The 21,842-nt window shown below is 38.9% G+C and overlaps 1 protein-coding gene across 3 annotated transcripts in view; it reads left to right on the top strand.

Moving 5' to 3' along the window:
- Positions 1–21,842, top strand: part of NR3C2 (nuclear receptor subfamily 3 group C member 2) — a 288,702-nt gene that overhangs the window by 66,883 nt on the left and 199,977 nt on the right. The window lies entirely within an intron of this gene.

The raw sequence follows: 21,842 nt of genomic DNA, 5'->3' as shown, positions 1-21,842 counted from the left end.
AGAGATATTGGTTACATATACCTGCGCAGGTGTATGTAACCAATATCTCTGAATTCTATTATCATGTAGTGTTCAAGATTGGTTACTAATACCATTCAGTGAGCTGGGGGAACCAATGTCTTGTTTTACTTACTATAGGACTCTGTTCACCTGGAAAATGGAGAGGAGAAATGTATGAAAACTTTGTGTATTCCATACTCTAACCTGGACTGCGGCTAAACCCCATCAGTTTGGGTGCAACCAGTGTAATAATAAGTAACCCGAAGCAATGGAATTGCTCCGTCATGCACCCATTAATTTTTGCAGCGGTCAGAAGAATTTTATCCCCTTCTTAAAGTTTTATACATCATATACAGTACATACATTTTTTTAATCTGTGTACTGTTCTATATTTACTTAAACATGTCAAAGTCCACAGTGCACTATTTAAAAAAATGTATCTCTGTGCCTTCCTTTATTGGAATTTTCTAGTAGGATCTCTTACAAAAAGGAGGGTGTAATGATACGCTGTAGGGTTTAGACTGGAATTTCCCTGTTGCCTTTTGGCAAATTGCTTTGTACAAAAAGGTGTGCTTTGTACACCTAGCTGTTTCTAAAAAGTGAGGTGGGCATCAAAACGGCAAGGCTCGTTGCAGCTGTGAACCTCGTTGATCAGGGGAATCCTCGCTGCGCTTTGACGGTGAGGATTTCCCCAGACCATGCAATAGGGCGAGCGGCCGGGGACGGGATTAAACGGCGAGCATGGCTTGTTTTCAGCAATCCTCGACTAAAACAAGCTATTCTCTCCTTTAAAACCCCCTTCACCGGCCGCATTGAATATGACTATCTGCCTACATTTGTACAAGCTTTTTAACTTTGATGAAATAAAAGTGCTAATAAGCATTGCCATTTGGTACCATGTGTTGATACCTTCTGAAATGGACAAACAGAAACCCAAATGCCGTTTTGAAAGAGATGATTGCATTCTTTGTTTAAAGTAGGATGATAGATCATAATATATATTTATTTTACTTTGGAACACTTCAATGAACAGTGATGTCTATTTAAATACAGTTGTAAATTAAACTAAACCCAATACTCGTATGTGTTCATTTTTAGTGAAAGCACAAGATTTGCATTTTACCTATTGCATGATTTCTATGGTTTTATTTATTTTTTAACAATGTTTATATTCTTGTGACATTTATTTAAATACTGACAAGTGTCCAAACAACACAGGTTGTGAATGATTAAATAAGGTTTAAAAGATAATTGACCCCAAGGGCCAGATTAAAAAATGTTAACATATCGGCAGTCACTAGGCTGCCCAACTGAGCTTTTCAAATGTAGCCATTGCTGCCAGCTCCACCCCTTCCTGGGGTAGTGTGCTAAAATGCTTGAAAAGGTAACAGTTTCAACATGCCAACAGGACTTTTCACATTGCGCTCATTAGTTTGGCTGGGTTTAGCTGCTATGTGCACCTAAGCCTGACTTTATTGGGTGTGAGATGCGTGATAAAATCAGCCGTTTGATTATCGCCACCATCTGGCACCTGAATTACTGTTTTGGCAATCTTTGGGGAAAAAAAGGTGACATTCGACTCTCTTATATTGTGTGGCATCTGAACATTCAGTGGGTCCTTTCTTCTACAAATTAGAGATATTTGCTGGTAAGGACTGCCTTGTACTCAAATTTCCAATTTATGCTATATTTTTATGGTCCTTTCTTTGTGCATAGGGGCATTGACATGGTGAAACTTAAAATGACTTCCCAAAACTGACCATTTGCTAGAATGTAATTGAATGCTGTAGCATTAAAATATACCACCAGGGCAAACCATTAATAATCATATTTCACCAAAATGTAGATGACCTACGCCTTTAAAAACCCCATATTTATCCATCAAATATGGAAACCAATCCATGAAATGCTGCATAGCCATTCTAGTGCTAACGTTGCTTCCAGTGTCAGTTTGGAACTCCGAAGTTAATTTTGCAATTAAAGTTAAACTGTTAACTCGTTGCTTGCGTGAGCTGGTCTGCCTCTGTCAGATTCTGTGCTTTAATGCGTCACAACTGAGGTGTTGGAAACATATATTAAAATATAACCATACCATGTTGAAATTAACTAAACTCTTCAGGAGGACTCATTATACTGCTATTGTTTTGGCTATGAATATTGATTTTATGCACCATTTTATATTTGTAATGCAGTTAATAGGAGCTAATTCACTGGAGAGGTTATATCACTTGGTAATTGTGTGGTCATGCTACACAATAATTAATAGTTTTAGGGGTTTTGGAAACTGTTTTAGGATGACATTGCCCATATGCTTGACCTCCTCTTAAGAAACTGCTGCTAAAGTCAGCTCTGTAACAATTTCATGTTCATTTATGGAAATATATTTGTTCTTTCTGTTAAGATCAATATGGAACTTTTGAAGATTGATACTGAACAGTGTTTCTCAGGGTGGCTTAAAGTTACTGGAATGAACTATTCTTCTATGCATTGACTTACAATAAATTATCTTGTGTGAACTTGTTGACAATATTCTTTCCACTTTAACCTCTCCAATTCTGTTTTCCCCATTTTCTTACATAACTTACTGTCATTGTTTTAGTTCTTTTTTTATTGTTTTTTTTTTATTATAATCATATTGTTCGTGTGCATTAATATGGGTGAGACATTCTGTATGAATAAAGGCCTCCAAAATCCGCGGTTCCCTGACCTATCAGCACAATCAATAGGATGATCAGATGCCCATTGGGAATCGGTAAAATTAAACATGTTGAAATAGTCAATATTGGGGAATCAGGGTTTTTCAACAGGTTTAATATTCCAGGGGGATTGGGACATTGCCCCAATATATCTGTGATAGTCTTTAATGGTGTTGCCATGCTTTGTAGCCAAAGGATTATGCTGGCTCTCTGATGTATTTGCTAGTAGTACTTTAATGTGAAGGTACTGTATCCCGCTGAATGCAGGATCATATCATCTAATGTGTAATTTACATTATTTGATTTAGTGATGATCATGTGCTGGGGCAGCTAGGCTGGATCACTGGGTGGAATTTCATCTTTTTTAACTAGCCATGGATATTTTGGTTACTGCACAAATACCAGACAAACCAATAGAGCTGTGCATAAACAATCTATGCAGATTCAACTGGCTCATGACTTCATTTCTGCAACACCTGCGACCTTGATTTGACACCTGTTCCCATCATGCACGCAAGGGAGCACTTTGCTTAAACAATATGGAATTCTGGTTTATTTGTTTTAGCCTCCTTATCCAATTGTTAATTTATGTTGCATCTCTAGTTGCAATATTAATACATATACAAATTGCTCTTTTGTATTCAGAACTACAAGAAAAGGTTCTTAACAAACCAAACTATTATAAGTTGGAAATAATGGCCAGGACCTATTCCATCCTGGCTGTTTTCGGGACTCTGCTGTAGATTCGACTACTTTAAAAGATGAATCTGCATTGTCGTTAAATTGTTGAATTAGTGTCCGTTTCCTACGAAAAAAGACGTAGATTGGAACTGACATTGAATAGGTTGAAGGTAAAGTCAACCAATTTTTGTCTAAAATGGCTGATATTGCCTACAATTTAATATATCGTCCGGCATTGAATACCACACTTAATCATACCCTGATGCAGATACAAAGGCTATTTGATATTTGGTTGATGCTCGCTCACAATTTTACCTCTTTCCAACCATCTCCTGTCATTTCTTTTTGTAAAATGTCTGTAAAATGTATTGTAGAAGCTGATCAGCGTCTAGTACATTAGCTCTTAGTTTTATCTGTCTTTGATAAATATCCCGCTAAATATTTTCTAGTTCAGATGACTGTACTTTTATATTATTTAGTGGTCCTGCTAGGTAGAGTGCCGGCCTGCCCCAATCCTTCCTTTCCTTGTTAATGGATGCCGGCAGCACCAACTTTTACTGTTATTTAACCCCCGGCAAGCCCGAGAATTTTCCGGGCTGTATCCCAGTGCCCAATCTCAGTATTGCCACTGTTTACTGCCGGGCAGCGTTGCTGAGTTCAATCACTGAACTCAGGCAGCTTCAGCACTGCCCGGCTCCCTCCTCCCCCCTCCTCCTCCCTCCTCCCCACTCCCCTCCGGCTTTTGTATTGAAGTCCCCGGCGCCGGCTTGTGACAAGCCGAGCTGCCGGGGACAGGGACGAGGTGCTGGGGTGCAGGTCCGGGCAGTGGCTGATTGACAGTTCAGCAACGCTGCCCGGACCCAGGGAGGTAGTGTTTTTTTTTTTTAAGGGACAATACAGTCAGTGGTGATATATTATAGATGGAGCGCTTCTCATTCAGTGCCAGCTCTCTCCAGATCCCCCTCCATTGGCAGAGAGGCGCTCCGTCATTCCGCGGCGGGGAGCAGAATCCCTGCTGGTCTCCACTTCAGGGAGATGGGCAGGGTTGGGGGGGGGTTGTTGCGGGCACAGACGGGGAGGCTGCGGGGAAGCAATGGGAGACGGCGGTGAGCTCAGACGGAACGGGGCATGCGAGCACGCCCTTCCGTTTGATGACGGGTCCTGGTGATTGGCAATTAGTATTGCCAGGACCCGCAACAAAGAGAGCGGCTCAATCTGTATGATAATGTCAAGGATAAACAGTTTTAATTCTGTGTACATCTATTTATAATACATTTTTCTATGTACTGATTTCTGCAATATAACATTCTCCCTAGGATGAAAGCTTTCACTTTTTAAAAACAATCTAATTATTTTCACCTTTTTAAACCAAGACCTCCCATTCTTATTTTGAAAGGCACAGCTATAGATTTGTACTGCCGCTTGAGTCTTCGAGAACTAAATACTATTTAATTATCTTAAATTTAATATAAATATTTACAGATCTTCCCATTTTAATCTGAAACCTATGTAAAGAGCTTTCCAACCCTCTCATTAATTAATTTTTCACTAAAACGGTTGGTGGTGTTTTTCCCCTTTTGGTATCCTCAAAATATAATAATGAAAAGGTTCTGCTCTAGTGAATCTTATGTTATTCAGAAACATAAACATTCTTTTTCTGCATTAAGCTTATCTATTTATGGAGAAGTACTAAGCGGCTTAATTAGCAGCTGGAGGTATAAATCTTTGTCTGTAGTGCTCATCAGATTATTGAGACGTTGCTAATCCCATCACAGCCTGCTTTATGTGATGATATGTTCGACATATACCAGGGTGGTCTAGATCACATTATATAAAATAATAGCTGGAAGAAACCCAATATAACTGACTTAAACACTATATGCAATTTTTATTTGTATCCTGGTTAGAAACGACTGATGTATTTGTATTCTAGAACCGAAGTCATGTGAAATGTGCTAACAAGTTTAATGCTCTCAGACAAAATTTCTTGTCTGGTCTTTTAAAATTGCATTGCATGGTTAATTGATCACCGCAACACTGTTTTGAGATTGCACATTGTTAGTAGGCAGTTGGAAAAAAAAATCTGAGTTAATCTAGCATGCTCAGACCGGTATCCTAAATGCAAAAGCAGATCCATGATGAGCATCCATTTTTATGCCGGTCACAGCCACTGAAAAACATAGGCCAACGACATTTCAGTGTTCTGATTACCAATATGCAATTACCTCTGATCAAGGATCTGGGGTAACTGTCTCGCCGCAGGGCTATTCGATTATACCCCATAAACCGAGGCACAAGCCGAATTATCAGGGATCATTTTTTTCAAGCATCAAAATCAGATCTAGAACAAAGAAACAAGTGGCGCTATGAATGAATACATTTATTTTATTAATGTAATAGAATACAATACAAAAACCTCCCGAGGTATAACAGTGAATTCATATGTATATTCAATAAACATCACAATAAAATAAAAATCTGCATACTAATTGTTTCTGCTTGTTCTGCAAAGAACTGAATAGATTGTGTCCAAATACTAGCCATAAATGCTAATGAATAAGCACCTATTGTATATATGTATTTACAGTCTTCTGTATTCCATTATCTCCCAGCGGCAAATGGGAAGCGCCAATGTATAGGCCAATTATCGGTATAGCAGCTCAGATACTGTATGTTGCAAGGGCAAAATTGTATATTGCACAATGCTAGCCACTGGGTTGCTAGTGTATATCACCGGACATAGGGGGTTATTTTAGTTCACTCGCAAAGACACAATCACTCTATTATGGAGAAAACCATAAGCACTGCAGGTGTGGCTGATGTAACATGTGCAGAGAGAGTTAGATTTGGGTGTTTTTTATTGTTTCTGTGCAGGGAAAATACTGGCTGCTTTATTTTTACACTGCAGTATAGATATCAGTTTGAAGTACAAACCCCACCCAAATCTAACTCTCTCTGCACATGTTACATCAGCCCCACCTGCAGTGCATATAGTTTTGTCATAAGAGAGTGATTGTGCCTTTGCGAGTGAACTAGAATAACCCCATAATCCTCTAGAGGGTGGTCGGTGGAAATTAACTCTGATGAGGAACTTAAGGAACATGCATGGCCTTCCGGCCTATGTATTTTTGCACAAAACAATAAATATGTTTGGAGCAGAAAAAATGGGGGCTAATTGAATAATGCATAGTAGTTCTTTTTAAACCATACAAGTACCTATGTGCTTAGATACCTTGAGATTGAAGCGTTAAGGCCACTAATATGCTTTTTATCCTGTGCTGTTAGAAGATTATTACCCATCAGGAATGGAAGCATAAATGTGCTGTGCTATCTTGGAGAGCACAACACACTACATGTCATGACCCTTTGGATTCACATGTAATATTACAGCATCTAGATCCCTCCTGTGACTGCAAACTGTCTAAATGAATATTTAACAGATTCTGAGAATTTATGACAAGCGAGTTCATTTTATTGACTTTTTTGACCTATGCCATTGCTATGTCAGAATATTCATGATAAAGAATTTTATGATTTTCCACACCTTATGGGTTATGGTACTGTATTATGATGGATATTTATTCATTAGATTGTAAGCGGTCAGGGGCAGGGCTTACCCCACCCTTATACAATGCTTAATTGCTTGCTTGTTGGTCATGTTGTATGTATGATGATTTCAAACAACCGCTGTGCATGACTAGGCAGTTTTCAGTTCCACATTGATATTTAGCCTTTAGCACACTAGCTGGTGTGTGAATCGGGTCTACTGTTGGTTGTAACGCAATGGTACCTTTTACTGGCTTTAAGGAACAACCAAAGTTGTTATCAAGTAATGTACTACTTAATCCTATCTGCAGTCATTTTTATGTTTAGTCAAGATAGCCTTATTTTGCTAAAACAGTGATAAAAGAATGTACCAATAACACTGTTAACCTGGTTAGGACAGGGGCTTATCTACCCATTTGCTGCAATTTATAAGGTTCAATTTAGGGTTTCAGAGCATATTAGTCACTTACTGTAGGGTGGGCTGTTCTCCATCACGCCACACATCGCAATGATACTAATCACATATGTACTAACATGTTCGTATCACTAAAGTTGCATACATAGGGCTAGATTTTGGCTATGGCCAATTTTGACTATGCGATTTCCCTTGAACTCCCAAGAGCCTAGAACCGTACAATTTTGACTACTGTATATTTAATTTGGATGATTGTGACTATACTAGACTGACTGTGGATGCAATATAGTCAAAATTGGCTTGCATGCACTGTATTTTTTCTTGCGATGCCAATCCAATGGGGTGCACATCGGCAAGCTGCATACACGCTGTGTGATCTGTGCTAAGCTTTCTCGCAAATCACACTGTGTGTATGCACAATTAAGGACAACTGTCACGAAAAGTGCTGCCCTTTGCGCTGGCAATTACGGGTTACGGCCCTGGTAGTCCTTCTAAGAGCACACTTCAGAAAGAAGCTCATAAGCATTGCGGGGCTTGGTGTTCTCTGTAGTTCATCCCTTCCATAGACTGGTATGGGTCATAGGGTCCACCACTATTGGTCGACACATGCCATAGGTTGACAGGGACAAAAGGTCGATGTGGAAAAAGCCAACATTAGTTTAACTTTTTTTTGTTGTTGTCTGTTGTCATATGTCAACACTGATCTAAATCCATGTCCGCTTGGATAGTAAAGCATTAAAAACTACCAAAACAATAAATTTGAATCCCATGTCAACCTTTTTCATGTTGACCTTTCCCATGTGGACCTATTACACGTGTCGATCTTTCCATGTTGACCTAAGGTATGTTAACTTTTTTTCATGTCAATCTATGGCCTGTTGACCAATAGTGGTCGACTATCAACCCTTTTCTTATTGGCCTGCTGACTGTATCCCCCATAGACACATGTTCTCTTGTGGCACAAAATCCAGCCATCAATTCTCTTGTAACTTGTGGTACACTGGAGCCCTAATTGCATCATGCCTCTCTATGCGGTGTCAATATTTTCTATGGAGTGGATAGGCTGCAGTCCCACGAATATTCATTACTCTCCTAAAATAGGTGCCTCTATTGGCAGTAAGCAGTTGGGCAGTTCCCTAGAAAAAGATACCCTTGGCAGACTTTTATTAGGAAGGCTCAGTTGCAGCCTTGCATACAGTACCTACCTGCACGGAGCTTCACATGACTGGATGTAAGCTGGACATAATTGCATCTTCTTCAACCCAGTACACCCCTCTGTGGTTTTGTTCAGAAAAATAATGCATTTTGGGTAGAGGCGTCAATCTCTTTGAAGGCCGCCTATTGTCACACTTTATCAGGTGCAGGCAGATACAATTTATTGTATATTATATAAAGGACACTCTTCCTTGTAGTATGCATAGCAGCATTACCATCACTCTGAGATCATAATGCAGTGCATGTATGGTGGATAGAGCATTAGTATTGGAGCATTGAGCAGACACTATATAATATCAACTGCACGCCGACGTGGATAGTGGGGGTATGAAAAGGTCGGAGGACGCGTACCGCCGCCCCTCGCGGTCTTGCACTCGCCACGCTTCGGGTTCATGTTCATAGTGGGGGTGCATTTAACATTGTAAGCCCCCATTAGGGTGCTTATACAATATAAAATCGCATCGTATGGCATTGTATGCCATATACAATGGTATACAATTTTAAATTGTATACCTTCGCGTGCCTTATGGTCTGAGATGCGATGGGCGCCATGATAGTACACAAATACCATTTAGGTTATATCCTGCTTGTCTGTAATGACTGTCATGTATCAATATCATGCAAATATCATGCAAAGTCACACATCAAATTACCACTGCCTGCAGTGGTCAAAGTATTCTTTTACGTAGCAGAATGATTGTTTGCATTTACACAGCATTCACTTTTCAGCAGAGAATATTTCAACCTTAGAAGTACTACACCGCTGTTTTATTTATAACACATTTATTTATATCATATATTTTTTATGTGTGTTAATACATCTATTATTAATTTCAGATGATTTGGAGGCTAGTGCGTTCCCATCAGGAGAAAAAACAGTGGCTGTGCTAACACATTGCAGTGGTCAGGGGGAACCCTCATCTTCTGTCACACGTGAGCGCTCAGGAGCCTTGCACGCTGCCGCCATGTGACCAGGGATGAGCATTCCCAGTTTTCCTCAGTATGTCAGCACAGATTGCTAGGAACACTAGTGTATTGTTTTGTTTTTTTTCCCCCATTTCAGATGGCACACTTTTAAGCAGGATTACACAATTTATAAATCTCCCAGCTGGTGTCTTCCTTTGCCTTTAAGGTACCAAGAGTACCAAGACAGAAAAGTATATTCATTTCTACCAGGGTCAGAGGAATGGGACATTATCTCCTTCTGAAAGATAAATCTAATTTATGAAATTGTCAAAGTTGGGTCTGGTAAAGTGATTTATTTAAAGTGCATGACTACTGAGCATCTCACGGCTTTCAGTGTGTGGGAATGTAGTCGTTTCCTGAACATCTGTATGCCATGAATAACTGACAGCATAACACATTTAATTGCTTTCAGAAGAAAATAAAAGTAATAGTATATTATAAAGAAAAAAGGAAAAATAACTAAAATGTGTTCTGTCCTGAAAACTTTAGGGATCCGGAGTTGGACCATTTCAGGTAGGAGAAAGGCGTAGTTGTTGAGATCTTTTTTTCTCTGTTCTGCTATACTACTTAATCTCTTACCTGTCATTTGAGCTAGTAACGCATTGCAATGTAATTTAGGCCGTCTTGGCAGCCAAAGGGCAGTGAGGATAACATTTCAGTCCAGCAGAAGGGCTAAGATGTGGGAGAGAGCAGTAACAGCTACACTTTTGTCCTTCCTGTTGGCTCATACAGCCAATAGTTTACTGTAAATATGGCTGGCTGCCAGTCTGTGGCGCAGTGCCTTTTCTTCTTCTGCTTGTAATACTGTAACCTGGCGTGAAGACAAGAATTACAGTTCTGCTTGTTATTTGTTTCTGTTTTCTTCCTTGGTTTAGATTGTCAGAGCTGTGAGTGTGGGAAGAAGTAAAATGCAACATTGGGATTGGTTAAAAATGAAACAGGCCCCCATCTGAGTCACTGTCGCAGGCAGGAAAGACTGTACAGTATGCTTTTATAGCTTTGTGTACATGCTGACCATGAACCTAGACCATTCAGTTCAGTGCTGTGAGATTCTTACATGGCTGAAGTCGGATGTATCACTGATTTTTATTTAGCAGCAGGCAAAGGGAATAAAGTTATTTTAGCCTTTGGATGTCAGCGATGGCATTCGACGCAGCTTCAAGGTCCTGGGTATAACTATATGACTTATAGGGTGATCATACATTACAAATTATGGCTGATTACTTTTGATCAGAGCGAAATACAATTTAGCACAATTTAATGGACTACTTAACCCAGAAATTGAAATTTTCATATATGAAGCATGAAGGTAAAATGCATTGCTCAATGTTAACCTGATTTGCTCATATTCTGCTACAGTTCTGTTAAATAAAAGGCTTACCTTCTCTCTTTTCTCAACAAATATGGGAAAAGTTCTTACTCAATTCGTGTCAGAAAACTGAGTTGCAGGAGAGACCTCCCCAGTCTCTTATGCCTGTCTATGGATCGACCAATCCCACGCAATGAGTTTCTACAAATCCATGGTGTTAATACAATTGCAGTTGCGCTGCATCCCCTGTAACATGGTATTATCACAATTACGGTTGCGCCGTATCCCCTCGCAATCATGCGAGGGGATGTATTAAGAAAACACATCCCCTCGCATGTGCCCGCAGTAGGAGAAATCATACCCCACCAAGACAGTGCAGGTCGGCGAAGGCACCCACACATAAGCCCTGCACATGCGGGGGGGAGCAGATGTAATTAGAATCAGGGCCATAGTTCCAAGAATGATTGTCTGAAGCTATTCAATTCACTTCATCAGGGTCAGCACTTAAGTCGGGAGATGCAGTTTACTAATACCTGCTTCTTAGTAACTGTAAATTGCAGTTAGTGGCCTGTTCCTGCATGCGCTAGCACTGCCACTAGTCCCAAGGCACTACTAAGCATTGGTTTCTACTTGTACCTCAGAATGGAATGAGGCTAAATCTGCTATTTGCAGTGCAGGGAATAGAATGACTCCAGGCTTTCATCCCAGAAGCTACAGTACATGCCCTTGCTTATAATTTAATTCCCCCCATGAATGCCAGGAAGCCAGTCATCCTCTGTCCTGTTTGATAGCATAGTGCGTTCCTTCTAACATGGTAATTGGCTGCAGTGGAGTACGCAGAGATGTATCTGCTGCAAGAAGAAAATGTGCAGCTGTAAATGCAAGTAAAATAAAACTGGTGCTTCATTTGTGTGTTTTACTATACAAAGCTTTTTGCAGATACTGTTTGGAAATATTTTTAGTTTTAAAATGAACCCATTTTTTCACATCCGATAATTCTACCTTGTTTGTCAAGCCAGAACAAATAATTCTGTATTTGTAAAATGCACTGTATGTATAAATACCATTACACAGTAATTGCTTTTGCCTTCCTTGCTCTCCGTGCAATTGTATTTGCAAACAGCAATGTTTTGTAATTTAAAAAAAAAAAAACTTTTTAGAAAAAAATTGACAGTTAAATTTGTTTTAATATAATCCATTTTATGTATCAAATTTGCACAACTCAGTCTAATTCTTTTAGAACATGCGAACTTCAAGCATTAGTGGGGCTTGACTAATGTCGCTCGACATCATTATTTCAGTACATTAATAAGATAAATTGAAGTAGCATTGGTTCAGAATGGTTGATTTCCTCTGGACGTGATAGCAGTCACTTCTAACACTACAGTGTGGCATATCAGTCAAGCCCAGAGATGATTTCTTTGTCTCTCATCTGATATTGTGGGAAAGACACAGAGGACAATAGAGGCAGTGGCTCTTCAGTATACCGAATGTGGCTGGCCAGGTGTTTTGTATGGCAAGGATGGCTTGTTTTCGGTGAGGATCACCGAAAACAAGCCATCCTCGCCATCTAACCCGCCGTTTACACCTTGCTTTTTCGAAACCGCTAGGTGGAAACGGCAAATGCAGAGGGGTGGGTTGAATACTGAGGGCAGACTATGATGGCAAGCAGTAGGCACTGCTTGTTAAATATTAATTTTGGTTTAACCCTCTATACATAGTAAAACTGTCGAAACTGGGCAAATTTTCATTTTTCTTTTTTACAATACACCCTAAAGTCACAAGTAAGATTGGTAAGATTATGTTTTGGGGTCCTGACCTACCATTCCAAACATCAGGTATTTTCTCCTCACTGTGGAGGCATGTGTGTCCCTCGTTTAAGGGTATGATTGGGTGGCATATGCTTATAATGCGGCCATGCCCTTACAATTTAAGATCATCCCACTTTTTCATCATGCACAGACTTTCCCAGTGTACTCATTTACAATGTTGGGAAATATGCCATAAGGCCGGTTTGATGCCTGTAATGTGTTAAGCAGAAAGTCTAGGGATCCAGCTGTTCTGATTATCACTGACTGCTAACATATGAGAAATGTGCTATAATCACCGAATACAGCATTTACCATAAAACACCCTATTGGAGTAGTTTTTAAGTATTTTGTACATGAAAACACGGACAGCAACTTGCTGGGGTTACTGGGCCCTTAAACACTTGCCTGGTATCAGCATAAGTGATACACCACAGCAAGTAGTGCATTATGTGACCAATCCAATAATGTCCATGCTGCAGTGTTGTGTCTGTATGTGGGAGATATGTTCAGGTGCAGACTTCACCTTTCCTGCTGGGGTGTGGTATATTTTCCAGACAGTCGGGATTCCGACAGTCATTAGTCAGACTTCGGAATCCCGATTGCACAGCGTGGGGAGCGCAATTAAGCCACCAATTTTATTCTCCCTCTATGGGGGTCGTGGACCCCCACGAGGGAGCAGTCGGGATTCCGACGTCGGAGGAATGACTGTCGGAATCCCGAGTTTTGGGGCGCCGTCCGGCACTCTTCCTGCTGTGGCCACCTGGGATTGTAGCTAAGGTCTGTCCCTGACGACAAATATGTGAAATGGCACTCCAGAATGTTGTGCTAGCAACACTCTGGGGCGCATGTGCTGGAACTAGACGTGCTAAGGGGGTATCATCCCCCCCAACACAATTACTGTATGCTGATTTCTGCATGTGAGGAGATCAGTTGAAGCAGTGATGCAATGATGATCAGTGCCATAGTCCCGTCCCCCCCCCCGTCCCACAGCCAACTGTTCTATGTGAGGGAGGTTGTTAATCACCTGGGTGGGTGGGGGGGCGGAGATCTAGTATCATCAGTGGGGAAGGGGTATCATAGCAATAGGAAGGCTGAAGGGACGAGAGTTGTGATCAAATAATACTGATCTCTGGATCTGGGGGGTGCAAATCTACATGGTTTATTCTGGTTTGAAAGTAAAATAATTAAAAGATAGTGGTGGGGAAAATACTGTAACCGCTATTTGGTCCAGCACAATAATTGGCATTGGCAAATGTGTAAGCAGAAATCTACTAGTCACAAGTTTACAACACAGGCAATTTAATAGCTCTGGGCATTTGTCCCCGTATCTTAAAATAAAAGTCACGCAGAATTGAATTTCCCTCTGTAGCTTCATTTTTTGTTCACTTGCAAATTGTTGCATTACCCAGACAGTGCCTTTAAAAATTCTATGGAATGGAAACAGCCTTCAGTTTTGGAGATATATGTCCTCTGCATAATTTCAATAGACATTCAACCTTAAATAAAAATACCTCTAAAATACATATTTTCGGGATTTTCAGACCTTAAAAAGAGCCTTGCACGCACAGCATTTATTATACTTAAAATTCTAGAGTGACTTTTTTCATACCTTTTTAAAAAGAGGCTTACAAGCTCAGATTTATTATACTTAAAATTCTAGCGGGCCAGTTGAAGGTATAGTTGATATGTACAAGTCAAATGAACAGAATACAGCTGTAACGTAAAAAAAATTGAAAGATTTGCATAGTATTCCAAAAAAACATACTATTTTCTACATTCTTTAGAAAATAATTCTATAATCAGAACAGCAACAATCACTTACTACTTATTATATAAAAAATGACTTAAGCAATGAATTTCATCTGTTTCTCCAATGCAAAAATATGGCTGTGCTTCTATGTAGCCCTAATCAACTCTATAACTCTGTCATAATATATCCAAAGTAGTACACTTTCCACAGTGAAAGAATAAGGAAAACTATCCAATATGAGATTTTGGAATAATAAATGTGATTTTGTAATTATTTTTTTTTTTTGAATGATGAAAATATGTGGTAAACAATTTCTGTAGACTATTTTTTAAGTTCTAGATTATTTTGCAATTCTGTAGTATTGTTCTCGCTAAATCTGATGTGGGCAGGGTGCTGGGGTATATGTAAAGGGGATGTGGTTTGGCAGGGAGGGGTGTGGCCTTGGCTAGTGTCACTATAGGGGACGGCGCTCGAAGTCACTGATGAGGACGTGCCCCTGCCATCAGCATCACCTATGGAGGTTCTGGGCTCCCCTCAAACTCTATCTTTAACTTGTATGGATGCCGTGCACGAGTGTGTGGCATCCATTCACACGGCAACGTCAAGACAGTGTGCAGACTGTTTTAGCCTAGCATGAACAATTTTTTTCCCCTTAATACTTACACTGTGTGGCCATTCCCTCCAATAATAGACTTAATAGATCTTTAAGTTAGGACTAATAAACTAATCCAAAATCACATTTCATCATTACTGTCCGGTTTAAAATTCTGTAATATTTGGCATACCATTTGCTTAAGAAAACATACCAGGGGGACTTACTTAAGTCTTAGATTATGAAAGTGCTTACTATAGTAACTGTAGTATGTAATGCGAACAGCCACTTTTTACATCAGCCATCGGACACTAGGAAAGTGACAGGTAATAAAATAAAATTCTAAAATTACTTGTGTCTCACTGTAACACATCTATGAATAACCTTCATTTTCACCCTTTTTGAAAGGAACCTGCAATCATGTAGCCATTTTAATAATAGCATATGTAATTATAGAAAGCTGATTTCTTTGGACAGTGTTGCTTTGATTTACTTGTTTCAATCTATCTCTCACCTAAAATGAGCAACAGTGAATCTGTTGATTTAAGCAAACCATCCTGGGGTTTCACTTATCAACAATTTCTGCTTCTTCTGAGGTGTGAGCAGAAACCTACATAAATAAGGGCTTCAGAGTTGGTTGCAAATACGGGGCCTGTAGTAACTACACTGAAGAAAATGTTTAACATGGATGATGTGCATTCGGGGCACAAAAAAACTGCTTACATACATAACCAACATTTGAATTTCTCCCTTAAGTCAAATTGTTTTCACACCATGCTAAACAAGCTTGTGTGTCAGGACTTATTAAAGACCGTTTATTTTCAAGTAGTGACAGTTTGTGTATACTTTATATGTATTATTTGTATGATGTTATATGTATATTTGCAATCTAAAAATGTACCCAGTGGGGGAAATTGCGTGCCACGATGGGTGCTGAGCAATCTGAGCTTAAGCTCCTCACTCAGCATGGAGGTTGAGTTGCCCTGTATGGACAGGGCTTACGTATATATGTAAATTTAGGATTTGCACCTATAGTACATATACCAGTTTTGTATAGATCGAATGCCTCATATATGCTGCTGATATGAATGAGTTTTAACTGTATCTCATTTGATATCCAGATTTTCTTAATACAAATAATATAACAAATAGGCCATACATTGGCAAATTCTCAGCACTACATAGAAATCCAGATTTATCTTAATATATTAAACTTTATTAATAACACACACACATATATACAAATATACATGAACAATTCATGGAATACATACAGATAGTGGTAGATGCTCAAATTAGTTCAGTAAAACTTCTCAGGTGCATGCAAGGGAGGGGTTAATACTTAGCAAGTAACAAGACATTGGTTCCCCCGGCACACTGAATAGTTTTAGCAACCAATCTTGAACACTACATGATAATAGAATTCAGAGATATTGGTTACATATACCTGCGCAGGTGTATGATATGCCCCCAAGCCGCGTCAAGGCTTCTCTGAATATTGGGGGTCCCTAGCGCTATATCTAGGTGCAGGGCGTGGCACCCCAAAAACTATCATAAGCTAGGAGGCCCAGTGCGGCATGCCAGTGAGATACTAAGTGTTAATAATATGCCATACATTGGCAAATTCTCAGCACTACATAGAAATCCACATTTATCTTAATATATTAAACTTTATTAATAACACATACACATATATACAAATATACATGAACAATTCATGGAATAGGTAGTTTTTTCTAAGGATTTTTCGTTACTTATATGTCAGTTGGGTGCCCACTAAGCTATTTGCTTAGTTTTCCGCGTCCCCTTGCGGGGCTCGCCACGCTTTGGGCATGGTGGCTCGCTGTGCTTGCCACACTATATAAAATCAACTCAACTAACATATAAGTACCGATTTTTCTTTGTTTCCTTATATAGAACTTCTATTTTCAGTTGTATATCTCAAACACTACTGGTATAAATGAGCATAAAAATAAGATGTGTTAATTACATTTTTAGAGGTAATTTCAATTAGGGTCAGTCTTCTGGCCTATGTGAGTACCACAGAACTTGCTGTTTTTTTGTTTGCATCCCCCTAATTGAAGTGATCCCTTAGTATTTGATAACTATACTTGGTCCTATGGAGCTTTATTACAGGATAGGATTGAATAGCTCTGGAAATGTAAACCATTGAGCTAAAAGCAGTAAGTACCGTATATAAATTAATTGCCTCCACTGGTTTATATCTCCGTCTATCTGCTGGCAAAGACCCAAATAAAAATAAATGCTACTTACTGTTCTGATGCATGGCAACAAGCAAGTAATGATTAAAAAATGACCTTGGTATTGCAAATCAAGTTTTTGCAGTAAAAGTATAGGAAACTGAATAAGTAACTGTGTCAGGATCCACATTGAATCCTTTCCTCTAGCTATTATGTGTTTTGTAAGAGGCAAATATTGCTCACCTAAGTCCCCTTTGTGGTCAAATCCCTATGATAATCCTGAATAAAATGAATGGAAAAAAAGAAGAATGGTGAGGATGTTTCGCAGTGGAATACTGACATGCGTTTCGCTATTGTGCTTATGCAAGGCATCAAATTAAAATGAAAGGAATGAGATTAGTCTTTAGCTTTAACTATAAGCAGTACATAAACATCTATTAGTTGTGGAGATATAAGATATGATATTTTGTACACTGTCCTGGTGTATCTTTATTTTATAGTAAGATTTTTTATAATTTGCTACTTTTAAATACCACTTCTAAGCCATCAGAGAAATCAATCATTTATTCTCTGTCCTTATTAATTGATCAGTTGGCATTCATCATTTGACCAAAAAAACTACTTTCTTCTCGCTTACTGATATAATGCAGACTTTTGCCATAAATATCCAGCCTTGTGCATCTCAAGTTTAAGCAGAGCTCTGTGGATATTTTTAGTTCCACTACTACAAATTAGCTGGAGACATCAAGACTCAAATAGCCTTTTTAGTTAGGCGAACAAAAGAAACCGCCATAAGGCACATTAAGACTGCAGTTCATTTCCTTCACAAGGCTCAGGTATCATGTCTAACTTTCCGGGTTCTCATCTATTGGAGACAAGCCACTTCTAAATGTGCTTTCTACCTCCTGGGCACTAAGCACTTGAAAAACAATTACTAAATTATAATTGCTTGTAACCCATGGACATCTGAACAGAAAAAAACCCTTTTCAAAGCCGTAATAATGATTTCTTGATACTGAATTGTTTGTGTATATATGTCTGAGTGTGTAATTAGTATATATACATACTGTACATACACACATACACACATACATACAGTACACACACACACATACACACGTGTCCTCAAGCATGTTTTTTTTATCCTTAGGTACTTTTTCCGTTGATATTTTATCATTTTTTATAAAGGGGTTTAATCTCTCCTGCAGTATGGTTCAGTTCCTTTATATTTATATATAATATATATATATATATATATATATATTTAATGAAATTCCAATTGTGTTCTGGAAGAAAAAATGTAAAAATTAAAACCATATTTTTCCTAAGGACAGAATAATGAATTTGGATTTCTTCTCGTCTGGCGGCTATACTGTAATCATGACTTCTGGAGTCTATGTCTAGAGTGCAGGTTATTCCACAAACTTCAGAGGATAGGTAAAATAGGTTTAATACAGTTTCTGATAATTAGCCTGTATTTTATATTAATAAAAAAAAAAAACTTGTGCTCTTTGGTTTTGTTGACTTTCTCTCTTCTATGTATTGCACTAGGGCTTAAGTAGAACTAACTCTTTAACATATTTTATTGAGGTAGTCAGACAGTATCACATAAAACTTGATTGCTTTTGATTTCACATTCTTGATCATGGATAAGCAGAGGTCATGGTAAAATATAAGCTGTAAGTCAGACTTTTATATGGCTTTAGCTAATATGTAACCTATAATGTTAATATCAAATGCTATGTGACATGCTCATGTTTGTTGCCCTGGGGAAAATGTTTGATAAATATGGTAAAGTCCCTCCCACTTTTCTCCTGCCCCCTCATAAAAGTCTTGTTTATGCCATTGCAAGAAAAACACAATTAAGTTTATAATAAGTTGATAGTCAACCCTAACAAGGCTTTATTTTCGTATTCTTGTTAATCGAAAACCTAGAAATGATTAACTGGCAAGTTCGTAAGTGATTTAACATTTTGTTTCTAGACCTGTATGAATGAGTTCAGTTTATAGTAATGGAATTTTCAAATCGAGAAGGCGCTTATAAATTATATCAGAATACAGTATAACAAAGGGAAAACATCACTTGCTTTAATTAGTCATTATTTGCAATTAAACCGTTCATAACATTTGATAGTGATATATAAATGTAACACTTTTGTGCACCATCTTACCATGCTCTTTCTAAAGGTGCATGCACACTAGTTTAATTGCACAGCGTGTATGCACAGCGATGATGGGGAACATTGCTGTGCTGAAAATTACTGAATGCAGACACACTGAGCGATTTTTTGCGGGGGTGCATGACTTTCCATAGCAGAGCGCTATGGAAAGCCATCCATCCCGCCACTGATCTTGAGTGGTGGGGCCAGCGATGATGCGGAAGCGTGCATCAGCGCTCATAGCTGGCCCTTACACACTGGGCGGCTTTAGAGCTGAAAGCAGCTCAAGCACGAAAACTGCACTGATTTCATCTCCAAAATCTCCCCGTGTGTATGGGCCTTTAGAGCTCTACTTTTATATTCTTGTATGAAAAGGTTTTGGCTGCCTACTGAGGCAATGGACGAAGCTGTGAAGCTGACTGAAGTCAATGCAGCAGCTACAGTTTCTCCCAATAAACATGATTACAGACTACTTAACAGTCTCTGTGGAGTTCTCTTGTTCACTTCTCAGTGAATGGGTATAGCTACTTTGCGGTTATTAAAGGATAACCCATCTTTAAATGATATATGCAAATAAACTAATATTTTTACTATATATATATATATATATATATATATATATATATATATATATATATATATATATATATATATATTTATTATAATTTTTTATTTATTTAACTGTTATTGCATTCAAATACAAACCTAGTGGTGGAAGTGCAGATTGCAGCCAGAAAACTGCATATCTGGTAAAATGATTGGTCTGTGCACCTACACAGCATGCATATACCTGTAAAACTCAAACATGGAGCAATAAGAACTAAAAAAAAAATCAGCTTTACAAGCATGACATGTACCCTCATACCTGGGGAAAGCAAAAATAAAAAAAACTGGGCTAATGTTACTTATTTTGCTCTACAGATTTTTTTGTTACACTATAGATAGCCAGGAACAAAGGAATTAAATATTTCTGAAACAAACACAAATAATAAATAATACACTAATTTTTATAAAATGCAACTAGCAGATGGGAGGCAGAAAAATGTTCATCCACTCTTACGGTCTTTTAAACAGATTACCACAACTGGGCATCATCTACTACTACTAAAGGTCCACTAGTGCTTACACACTGAGCGGCTTTCCCCGCTGTCCTGCACCGTCAGTGGGGAGAGGACGGCTTTGCATAGCGCAGTGCTATACAAAGCTGTCCTCAAAGCCGCTCATCTGCTGGTATTACCAACAGATGAACGGCTTTCCTGGCGATGATGTGGGAGCGCGCAGCAGCACTCACCGCTCATCGCCGGGGCATACACACTCTGGGTGGCTTTGAGCTGGAAGTCGCTCATACCTGCTGCTTTGAGCTACTTTCAGCTCAGTCGGCCAGTGTGTATGGGCCTTTATGAGCAAAAATGCAGCATGTGGGCACTGGTGGATGGCGCTGGATTTGTCACCACTGATAAATATGAATGCTGAAACACTGGCATTAGGCAGGGTACATGGGTGTGGTATAAAAAGTTAAAATACAGTATGCCCATATGTTTTAATTGTTAACAAGATAAATGTTGACCCCTGGCATGTCGATAATTCATTTTTCCTTTGTCGGACAACCCTAAAATCAATTAATAACATTCACACTGTCAACCTCGTCAATGGCGACGTTGTGAATGTCAACATTTAATATGAACATTCTCAATGTATGGCAGGGTTATATCCACAGGAATATGGATTAAACAAAAAAGAGCTAAACAAATAGCAGGTGTACACTTGCACAGATAATTGTTAATGTACTACTAATAAATAAAAAATGTACTTTTAAGTGCGATTCCAGTTTTATATAAGCCGCTATATCCTAGTCTTGTTTTATTCGATTCTACTGCCATCAGTGTAAGAAACCTGTTCTAAGGAGTAGCATATTTCGGGGAGAGGCTGCACCTGATTAACCTTATTCAGCTGGTCTCTGGTCTGGTACCACCACCAGTCCTTGTCCCGTTTCTGTCCATGAATCAATGCCTCTGTTGCTCTACACTGTAGTATTTGACACCTACTGATATTTCCTTTGTAGCAATGCAGTATTTAAGGAAACAGATCAATGAAGCAGCTGCTTACCTTTGGTGATAACTGTAATAACCCTAGTCTTGGAAACCTAAAGTAATGTCTGCTGACTCTCTTTATGCATTATTTTACTTTCCCAATGATTTATTGCTGATCAATATGTTTTTTTGCAAGATATCACGCTGTTTACCGCAAAACTTTGTAACCTAAACATGAGCAGAAGTTTATATACAATGTGTAAAATAGAACCGGACAGTGAATCCCCCCCCCCCCAACTCTAACTCAGATGGAGCGTTAAGAAGTGTTATCAGGTCTGGGCAACTTGGGCACTCCAGCTCTCTTGGCTGAGCTGTAATACATCCTCATAGATAAGATTGTCATCAGCCAGACTGCTGCAACGTACCCGGGGAGCAGGTAAAACTGTCATTTGAATTATGTCCCCTGTATTC

Source organism: Crinia signifera, chromosome 1, assembly GCF_055691185.1.
Source record: "Crinia signifera chromosome 1, ASM5569118v1, whole genome shotgun sequence".
In the NCBI taxonomy this organism is placed as follows: domain Eukaryota; kingdom Metazoa; phylum Chordata; class Amphibia; order Anura; family Myobatrachidae; genus Crinia; species Crinia signifera.
This window is presented reverse-complemented; position numbering and strand designations above follow the sequence as displayed.